Source organism: Spinacia oleracea, chromosome 4 (genome assembly GCF_020520425.1).
Source record: "Spinacia oleracea cultivar Varoflay chromosome 4, BTI_SOV_V1, whole genome shotgun sequence".
Lineage (NCBI taxonomy): Eukaryota > Viridiplantae > Streptophyta > Magnoliopsida > Caryophyllales > Amaranthaceae > Spinacia > Spinacia oleracea.
The window spans coordinates 123,586,017-123,597,588 of record NC_079490.1 but is presented as its reverse complement, the minus strand read 5'-3'; positions in this window follow the sequence as shown (position 1 = coordinate 123,597,588).

Sequence of the window (11,572 nt, the reverse complement as noted above, 5' to 3'; positions counted from 1 at the left end):
CGAGTTCCAGCTTGCCTGGGTTGTATTGTATTTGTATGGATTGAAAACTTGAATTTTTTTGTATGGTTGTATTGGCTTTGAACTTGAATTGGCTTGAAAATTTTCGAAGATTGGGATTTGTATGTTTGAATGTTTGGAATTGTATGCGTTGTGTGTGCCTTGAAATTTTGTAGCTATATGCATGCATGACAATTTTGCGAAAAATTTTGAAAAAAATTTGCCCATTTTTTCGGGTGTATATACCCATTATAAGACCCCACTTTGACTGAGGTTTTTTGGTTAGGAAAAGCGCAAGTCAAAGTATATTCAACTCTTGCTTATGCACATGCAGACTCGACTTAGGACGCCTATCTAGGACTAGAATGCTTGAATTTAGAATAGAATTGACCCGACATCTGCTCGAAGCGTTGATCCGGACTGATTGAAATTGCGCGGCTTGCGGCTTTGGAATCTTGAATAATGGAGGTTGTACTCTTCTGTCCGAAACACTAAAGAGTGTGTACTTGGAGTCATAAGAGAGGACGGTGGCCTCGTCCTTTGATGCAGGCTCCCTGCGCTCAGCGCGGGCTTGGCGCCTGGCGCCTGTGAGCTGTCGTGCAAGCCAAATCTTGTATAAATAGGGAGCATTTCGGATCATTTCTTGTATCAATCCTTCCCTGCTATCATTGCATACTGCTTCCTCACGAAGAGAAAATATGGATGTGTCCTTTGAGACTGCCTTGAACTCGTGGCTTGGTTCGCTAGGCAAATTGGAGAAAAGAGAGCTTAATGGCATGCATCTTGGGGTGCTCGTCTCTTTCCGGTTTGTAAAATTGGATTTGCACTTCATTCTTGCTGCTCTGGAGGCTTGGGACCCGAATCATAATGTCTTCCGTTTTGGAAATAATGAGGTATGTCCCCTCCCTGAGGAATTTAGTGCCATATTGGGGTGGCCCATGATGCTGGAGCCATGCATGCCTAGTGTTGAAGAACACTTTTTCTTGAGCTTTGAAAGGTATTTGGGCCTGAAGCCCCCACTTTTGAGTGTTGTGGTATATGGCAGAGGGGTGGATTTGTCCCTTTTTGTCACCTACTTTGCTGGGCTTGATATTCCCAAAGTTTTTCGCCTGAGAACCTTGAGTTTTTGTATATTCCCTCGCTTCCTCTTTTCGAAGCAGGGGTTTGGCAATGGTGATGCCTCCCTAATAGAGATTGTAGAGCAGTTTGCTAATGGTCGGGACCCAATGCCGCTTGTGATTGGCGAAACATTGATAGGCCTTGATATGCTGAAGTCAGACCCCTCTTCTTTGCCATCAGGAAGTCCGGTGTTACTCCAAGTAAGGATCTGGAGCTCTCTTGTATGTTGAATTTTGTACTTGTATTTGAATTTTGAATGTTGAATTTTGAAATGTGCTTCTTGTATACTCCCCAAGGTTTGGCTTATGGAGAGGCTCATGTTGGTGGAACCACCGGAGAACATGGAGTACTACAATAGAAAAGGATTCACCGTGCGGCCCATGGTGTATGGCCATCTTTCATTGGACGAGTGAGGATGCGCACTCTCTGGGATTGAATCTTGTATAAGGTGGGTAGTTCCTTGGTGGGGAATTGCTGCTATGAGACATGCCCCTGGTTCGAATGCTTTGAGGGTGCCAAGCCTCACAATGCTGGTCTTCTACTCGCCTGTTCCAGTGATGAGACAATATGGCTTGAAACAAGAGATCCCGGACCGTACTGGAGAGAACCCGAAACATGTTGTGCTGAATGCGAGTCGACTTGAAGTTTGGAGGCGGTATTGGGTTGCCAAAGCATTCTTGAGTATTCAGTTCCCACCTGAGTCAGTTACTCTGTCTGCGGGGTATATTTTATGGATGAGAGGCTTAAGCCAGAGGGACATTTTTTTCTCAGGACCAGCTAGAGTCCGAGGTTCTAGAGCTAGACGTCCTGCATCAAATGACTATGAGGAAGGTGACGGGAGTGTGGCCCATCCGGTGCTTGACCGTTCGGAATCGAAAGGAGGTTCGCCGTCCTCCCGTCTTGGAAGGCTTGCAAGTTCCTTCTCCCGCCGCTTGGGCAAGGGGAAGATTGATGATTGATTGCGGGAGGAGCCAGGGGATAGTACTCAAGGTGCTAAGACTCGAGAGCATAGTCGCCCGACCCTAGATCTTTGTAAGCTAAATGTGTTTGGAATGAATTTTGTTTGGAATGTGTTTGTAATGTGTTTGGAAGATGTGTTTAGGAAGTGAAAAGGCTTTTGAACTTTGCTTCACTTGATCCTGACTTTGTATTTGAATTAGCTTTGACGGCCTTAGGGCCCAAATAAAGAGTTGTTGTGTTAAATTCCGCTTGAACATGCTTTGCTTTGAATTGGCACATTTGGAATAATAACAATTGAACTTTGAAATTTAATTTGATTTTTAGGATGCCTTTAATTGAGGAAACTTTGAATTTTTTTTTTTTATTAAAGTGGCCGGCCCTCAGAATGAGGTTGCCTACGTGTCCCGTTAGGGAATCAGGCCGGACGTAGTTCTGACTACCTTACACGAATTGAATTTGAATTCTTGAATTTGAACATGGAACTTAGACATAGAACTTTTTGATTTGATCGAGGTTGGTCAGAGATCTGAATTCTGTTCCGTCGATGTCTGTTAGTTCGACTGCTCCCCCGGAGAGGATCTTCTTGACGATGTATGGGCCTGCCCAATTGGGTTTGAATTTTCCCCTTGGGTCCATGATGCTTTTGCAAAGGGCTTTCAGGACAAGCTCGCCTTCATTGATGTTTCGGGTTCTGACCCTTTTGTTGAAATGTTTGGCCACTCGGCGCTGATAGACTTGTCCATGGTGAGCGGCTTGAAGCCGTCGCTCATCGAGCATGACTAGTTCGTCATATCTGGCTTGTACCCATGCAGCTTCTGGGATTTCTCTTTCTAGGACTTTCCTTAGAGAAGGTATCTCTAGCTCGATAGGTTGTACTGCCTCCATTCCATAGACCAATGAGAACGGAGTTGCACCTGTTGAAGTGCGAATTGAAGTTCGATATCCCCACAATGCGAAGTGCAGCTTTTGGGGCCAGTCCTTGTAGTTGGTAGTCATTTTCATGATGATGGTTTTGACATTCTTGTTGGCCGCTTTGACTGCCCCATTGGTTTGTTGGCGGTAAGGCGAAGAGCGATGATGTTGAATCTTGTACTCGGTGAATAGATCTTCACACTCTCCTTGAAAATGGGTTCCCTAGTCGCTGATGAACTCGTGAGGAACGCCATATCTGCATATAATGTTTTCTTGTATGAACTGGGCCACTTGCTTAGAACCCAACACTTTGAATGATCTGGCCTCGACCCATTTGGTGAAGTAGTCGACAGCAACCAGAATGAACTCATGGCCCCCGGTTCCTGTTGGGGTGACTTTGCCAATGACGTCGATACCCCAGGCTGAGAATGGCCACGGTGATGATTGAGAGTATAGAAATGATGGAGGAATGTGCTTCAGATTCGCACACTTTTTGCATGTGGGACATTTCTTGACAAAGAAGTAGCAATCCCGTTCGAGGGTAGTCCAGTAGTATCGTGCCCTGACGATCTTGAGAGCTAGCATTTTCCCATTCATGTGGGTGCCACAGACTCCTGCATGTATGTTGTCCATGACTCTTTGAGCTTCGTGCTTGTCAACACATCGGAGGTTAGGACCGTTAATGGACCTTTTGTATAGAATGCCGCCTTCTATGACGAAATTGGCTGATTGTAGTCGTAGAGCCCTTCGATTCTTGCTTGAAAAGTGTGGGGGATACTCCGAACTTTGTAGATACCTTTGGATGTCTGTAAATAGAGGTTCGTCTTCGTCTTGCTCGACGTTGTCAATAGCATGGACATATGCTGCTTCTTGACGTGTTTCAATTGTAAGTGGCGTTTCAGCCATGCCATCGGCGAATTGATTCTCCTCTCTTGGGAGGTATGTATAGCGGAGCTCTTCTATTTGTTCGGACAACTGCTCAAGGTAAGACTGGTATGGAGCCAGGCTATCGCTCCTTACTTTCCATTTGCCGGAAATTTGATTGATGATTAGGGAGGAATCCCCGTACACTCGAAGTTTCTGGACGCCTAGGGCTAAGGTGGCTTCCAGGCCCATGATGCATGTTTCATATTCTGCCGCATTGTTGAGTGTTGGTTCCTCGAATAGATATTTGAGAGGATCGGCTTTGCTGATCAGATGTATTGTTTCGGAGAGCATGTAGTGCCGCAGTTTCTTTGTGGCCCAAACCAAGGCGATGTTGAGTTTCTCGAGCTGAGTGTATTTGGTCTCGTACTCGATCAGTTTTTTGCTTATGTAGTATACGGCGTTCTCCTTGTCTTCAATTTCCTGGGCAAGCATAGCCCCCACTGCTGAATCTGTTGTTGTGAGGTAGAGCCTAAGAGGAATCCCTGGCATTGCTGGTTTTAGTACTGGTGGGTTGGAAAGGTAGCTTTTGATTGTTTCGAATGCATGCTGACAATCGTCATCCCACACCTTGGGCTCGCTTTTTCGGAGCTTTCGAAATACCGGTTCACAGATCATTGTGAGTCTTGAAATGAACCTGCTGATATATTGTAGTGTGCCGAGAAAACCCCGAATTTCCTTTTCATTCGTTGGTGGTTGCATCTCGAGAATTGCTTTGGTTTTTGAGGGATCAGCCTCTATGCCCCGAGAGCTGATAACATATCCGAGTAACTTGCCAGACGTTACCTCGAATGCACATTTTTTAGGATTGAGCCTCATATTGTATTGCCTGAGCCTGTTGAAAAACTTTCGAAATACTGAGGTATGCTCGTGCCGTTCTTTGGATATGACAATCATGTCGTCGACATATACCTCAATTTCCCTATGAATCATATCGCTCATAATAGCTGTTGCTGTTCTTTGATAAGTTGCTCCTGCGTTCCTTAGTCCGAACGGCATAACTGTATAGCAATATGTACCCCACTGAGTGATGAAGGTTGTTTTCTCCATGTCCTCCTCTGCCATGGGAATCTGATTGTAGCCCGCGTACCCGTCGACGTTGTCGACCAAGATGTCGATGTGAGGCAATGGAAAACCGTCTTTAGGGCTGGCCCTGTTAAGATCCCTGTAGTCCACACACATTCGTACTTTTCCGTCTTTCTTTGGAACTGGGACGACATTTGCGATCCATTCTGGATATTTTGCTTCTCGAATAAACCCGACCTCTAGCTGCTTGGAGACCTCTTCTTGAATTTTGAGGGAAACATCCCATTTCATGCGATGGAGCTTCTGCTTGATGGGCTTTGACCCTGGAATAAGGGGAATTGTATGCTAGCCGATGCTTGGATCAACCCCTGGCATATCATGATAGGACCATGCGAAGACGTCTACATACTCTGACAGTAGTTTGATAAGATCGTCCCGCTCTGCTGGAGAAAGAGTTAAACCAATCTGAACTAGTTTTCAATCACTGTTGTTAGAAAGGTTGATTTTTTCTGTTTCCTCAATTATGGGCGTCCTGTTTTCATGATTTTCGATAGCTTTTAGAATTTCAAGGCCAGTTTCTTGTGAAGCAAAGTTGTGTGGATTAGGATTTGATTTTGAATTAGGACTCGAAGAGTAAGTAGAAATTGAAGTGTTATTGAAATTAGCAATCATTACATGGACTGTTTTGACTTGTAGCTCGGCCTTTAAAGGCACTTGATTGATGCAAGACTCTAGTTCTAGACACTTAGACTCATTGCTAGACTCAGATCCAGACTCATCCTCCGACTCGGACTCGCTCATCATAGATCCTTCGCCCACAGTAATCTTGAACATTCTGCCATTTGGAGCTGTTATCTTGAGAGACTTTCTCCAGCCATTGACCATCTTCTCACTCGGAGTAATCAAATTAGATGGGTCGAAGTCTTCGATTTGAGTGATCATTTGAACCATGGTGTCTTCGGAAATGGTTGGGGTTACCTCCTGGCCAAACAATAGACAGAAAGCTGATGAATCAAGGCATTCAGGGGAGGCCTTGTCTTGTATTGGAGGAGCATCCTCTAGAAAGTGACAGTCTTGAAAGATCTCGAATCCGGGATAGAGAACCCCCTTTGAAGAGTCATAGAATGGTTCTAGGAAGTCAAAGTATAAGTTATCCTCTCCTTCTTTCACGAATTGTCCATTGAGTGTGAGTTGATGAGGAGGTATTTTGAATTGATCTTTTTCAGCTCGACGGGCCTTTAGCTTAGCCTTTTGCTGCTTGTCATCGAACTTAGTTAGCTTGTATCCCAGACCGCAACAGTTGGTCTGTCCTTGGGCTTTGAAGGGAGATTCGGTGGATGGTGGCAGAGTAGTGCCCAGGAAACGTCCACGCTTGATCATCATGCGTTTTTCCATGGGATTCATTCAGGATTCGATGGCTCCAACTTCAGCACTGAATCCCCAGAGGTCTTCGTCCTTGTCATCATGTTTGATTAATATCAGAGCCTTGTCGGCTATCTTGGTCCTTGGATGAGATGCGTGCAGGGTAATGACATTTCCTTGGACCTCCATTCGGACTTTCTGGTGAAGTGAAGATGGCACTGCTTTGAGGTCATGAATCCAAGGTCTTCCCAGTAGGAGATTGAAACATGCTTTGATGTTGAGCACTTGAAAGCTTACTTTCCGCTCGATCGGCCCTGTGCGGAGTAGTAGGGTGAGAGTTCCCATTGCTTCCCGGCGAGTGTTGTCATAGGCACGAACAGCTTGGGAGGTACTAGAAAAGTCACTAGGGGTGAAACCCAAATTTTCAGCAGTGCAGAGGGGACACACATTGATGGCTGATCCATTGTCCACCAGAGTCATGGGGATGATCTTGTCTTTATATTCAACAGTCAGATAGAGAGCTTTGTGATGGCCCGCCCCCTTAGGTGGGAGGTCTTCATTAGTAAAGGTGATTCCTTCTTCCAGATTTGTAAGCAACCCCATCAATTCGTCAGGAGTGACTTCTGGAGTGACATTCAGTTTGACCAGAGCATTGATAAGAGCAGTGCGGTGCTCCACAGAGGAAGCCATGAGTTGTCAAATATTAACCTCTGCCTTAGTGCATTTCAATTGCTTGATTAGAGGGTTCTCCTCGGTGGGTAGAGGAACATTAGTTGCTGATGCCGTTCTGTTGGCTGGCTCTTGAATTCGACCAGACCTAGTCATGACTTGAACATTGTTTTCTGCCTTAGGGTCCAAGTACCAGTCGGCGCTCACAATTTCTCGGCATTCATCGTCAGAGATGTTTTTAAACGGAAGGTCCTGATATGTGTCTTCATCATCGCTGGCCCAGATCCCGCAAATGTCCCCTTGAGGTAACCCAAATTCCGAGTTTTCACTTGGCTGCACAAGTTGTGGTACAGACCCTTGATTATGAAATATTTCCTCTACCTCGAATGGGCCCACAACATGGAAGAGTTTCTTGATTGTCTTCCACAGCCCTTATGCGAGCCTCAGCTTCCTTAACACGTTCATAGAGCTCTGCTACAGCTGCTGCTAGTGAAGTCATCTTGAATAGGATCTTGAGAAGAGGAGTCTGAGCACCTAGTTTGGACATGATTTTGAAATTTAGAACGTGAACTTCCCGACACATGATATGATATGCATGCAATGAATGAGACCTAGACTTGACTCTAAGTGCCACTCCGAAGATTCGGGATTTGGATTTTGTACTTGTATTCGGGATTTGCAACCATTTGGAAATGTTTGAGAGGAGCCTTCATTCTTTTGTGAAAGTTGACTCTTTGTACTAGAATTTGGGAAATCGAAACGGAATATTTCGACCTATTGGAAATTGGACTTATTTGAAGGGGATTTCAACCCAATTGAAAGAGGGTTGATTTTGTATTATTTAAAGGGAATTTCAACCCGTCAATAATTTAGGGGAGTTTCAACCCATTGGAATTGGAATATTTGAAGGGAATTTCAACCCAATTGAAAGGGGATTGATTTTGTATTATTTAAAGGGAATTTCAACCCGTCAATATTTTAGGGGAGTTTCAACCCATTGGACTTGGAATATTTGAAGGGAATTTCAACCCAATTGAAAGGGGATTAATTTTGTATTATTTAAAGGGAATTTCAACCCGTCAATATTTTAGGGAAGTTTCAACCCATTGGAAGATTGGAAAGGGGTTAGTATTATTTCAGGGGACTTACAACCCGTGGGAAAGTTGAGTCTATTTCAAGGGATTTTCAACCCGATTTGAAACTTGTATTATTTTAGGGGATTTTCAACCCGTTGAACAATTGGACTTGTATTATTTTAGGGGATTTTCAACCAGTTGGAAGTATTTTGTCTTTTGTATTGGGAAGGCAAGGATTTTTTGTAGCTTGAAGATGAGCTTGAAGTTTGAATTTGACTTGAAGTTTGAATTTTGAAATGGGAAGAGATGCACTTTCGTATATAGAATATGAGGCTTTGTGTTTGGAAAATTCGGCATTGTGCCGCCGTTGGATTTGAAACATTGAATTTGGGAACTTGAAAGTCCGGCATTATGCTGCCGTGGACTTGGAATTTTGAGGTATAGGACTTGAGGTTTGAAGGTTTGGAATTTTTGAACTTCGAACTTGAGGTTTGAAATATGTAATGGGAAAGTCGGCGCCATGACGGTGTGAATTTGGAACTTGAAACTTTGAGTATAGGACTTGAAAATCGAAAGGTTGAACATGGAACTTGAGGTTTGAGTTGAAAAGTCGGCATTACGCCGGCAATGAGTTTGGATATTTGAACTTAAGGCTTTGCGATTGGAGTTAGCAACTTGAGTTTGAGGTTTGAAGACTTGAACGTTTGAAATAGGAAATCCGGCATGACGCCGTTGGATTTGATCTTGAAATTTGACTAGAGAATCCGGCATTATGAAGCCATTGGATTTGGGTTTTGAATTGAAACTTTGAAACTCGAAACTTGAACTAGAAAATCCCGCATTATGACGCCGTTGGTTTTGGGTTTTGAATTTTGAACTTGAAATTTTGACTAGAGAATCCGGCATTATGGTGCCGTTGGATTTGGATTTGACTTGAAACTTGAAACTCAAAATTTGAACTAGAAAATCCGGCATTATGACGCCGTTGGTTTTGGACTTGACAATTGAGGTTTTGGACTAGGAAATTGGCTTTTGAATGGGAAGCTTGAAATTTGGAATTGAAGAACCGGCATTATGACGCCGTTGGATTGAATCTGAAATTCGAAATTTAGAATGTGGAACTCGAAAATCCGGCATTATGACGTCGTTGGATTGATTTTGAATTTGTACCTTGGAATTTGGACTTGAAATTCCGGCATTATGACGTCGTTGGATTGATTTTGAATTTGTAGCTTGGAATTTGGACTTGAAAATCCGGCATTATGACGCCGTTGGATTGATTTTGAATTTGTAGCTTGGAATTTGGACTTGAAAATCCGGCATTATGACGCCGTTTGATTGATTTTGAATTTGTGCGTGAGGCATGTTTGAGGGTTTTGAATCAAACGTAGTGACACTCCTAAAGACCCTAAAATCTCGGATTTAGATGCATGAGCTTGAATGATGCTCCTAGGGGTTTGGTTTCCTAGTTGAAGGCTAATTGGTTTTGGCAAGCTAGAACTCGAGGTTAGCCATTCACGCGTGCAAAGACGCCCACACAATGCACAAGTAGCACGTTGTCACACTAATCATGAATATGAATGCGACATGCAAAGTTCTCAACCTAAGGTCGGTCTAAGTTTTGTATGATGCAAGTGGTCGGCTTTGGGTGTCAAAAGGTACTCGGCTAAGAGACGGATCCGGCGACATGCTTGCACATCCGTCTAAGGAAGTGTGTGTCGGCAGACGGCCTCCATACTTGACATCGGGAATGTCAAATAAATGCCAAGTTTTGGTAGGCGCGGAAATGGTCACACACTTTGGTCGGGAACCGTATGGAGAGTCACCATTTCGTTGCCCCCGGGGCTAGCCCAAATGTAGAACACATCCGTTTGGGCAAAGGTAGAAATTCATTTTGGGCAATATGGTTTTCGAAAAATGCATGAAATGCCTAGAAATTGAAATTGAAATCGAATTTGTATTTGTAAAGCTCGTTTTTCGGCACTCGTTCACGAGGTTTGGGAGCGTCCTTCCAGATGCAAAAACAGACTAACTCCCAACACGAAAAGTTGAGCAAAAGTGGGCGACAAGCCACTGTGAGCTATTGTCCTGGATGCAGGCAGTGGCGTTGGGCGCAGGGGCTGAGCCTGGCGCCAATGCTGGCATCTAGTATTTCGGCAGATCAGTGGCCGGTTGCTCGAAATCTGCTCCCATTTTCGAAATTGAAATTAGAAATTTCCCCAGTGGAGTCGCCAGAATTGTAGGGGGGTTTTCGCTTTTTTCCCCCGTTTCCTACAAGGGGGGTTAGCACGCGGCGGTTCGTTTAGAGAACCGTTGAATTATTTTTGCACCTCGAAGGAGTCGCCGCTAAACTTTATTTTAGGTCCCGTTTGGGAAGACCGCAAGATGACTCTATTTTTGGATATGGCCTTGAATCCTTGAAACGGATGGGTGAGATCCGAACTCGGGAACGAAAATGCTTATTCGGCGAGCTTTAGAAATATTCAAGTACGTTGGCACAACATTATTTTGAAAATACACCCTAGATTAGACTATGTGGGTTTGAATTTAGAGCAAATCGAATTTCTAATTGTATGGTGGTCACTTTGCTTTAAAGATTAATTTAAGGAACCTAAGGCCGGTTTGTCCAAGAAATTATCTTTGTTAAGCGTGATGTAACCTTTGTAGTTTGTTGTATTTAGCATGTTGGTGAGGAAAGCAATAAAGCAAATAAAGCAAAATCACAATACTAAAGAAAATGCGGAATTAGTAAATACAAAACCCCCTAGAAATGGACTAGGGAGTAGGTCCACATTGCCTAGAAATGGACTAGGCAAGTAAAGGTGCGGAATTGAAAGTGAGGAATTGAAATTGCGGAATTGAAAGTGCATAATTGAAATTGCGGAATTGAAAGTGCGGTATTGAAAGTGCGGTATTGAAATTATGATATTGAAATGGCATAATTGAAAGTGCGATATTGAAATTGTGATATTGAAATTGCATAATTGAAACTTGTACTTGGGCACATGAGATTCGAACGCCAAGCGGCTCCTTAAAAATAAGTGCGCCCGACATGAATTCAAAGCCAAATATCTCAACTTGGGAGAGGTTGCTCAACCCGAATGTCCTAGATTTGCATATTAGACTTGAAATTGAAAGCTCGAGTATGGAAATGTTTGAACTTGAAATGATTGAAACTTGAACTTGAAATGATCCTAGTTTAGAGAGATAGTTATGAACAACCCTAAACATGGTGGGATCTTGAAATTTGAAAACTTGAACTTGTATATTGAAAAATGGAGTCTTGAATCTCAAAAGACTAAACCTTTAAATGCTAAAAAGGTGTCATCTTTGATTACTCCATACTTGAAGGTGATTCTAGTTCAAAGAGATGAATGCAAGCAACTTTGAACATCCTTGAGTCTTGAAAGTTTGTATTTTGTATTTTGAAAAAGTTTGTATTTTTGAAAAACATGTATGATTGTTGCAAGTGGTGTTTTTTATGGCAAAAAACACCAACTTGCTAATCATTTGTAATCAAAATAGCA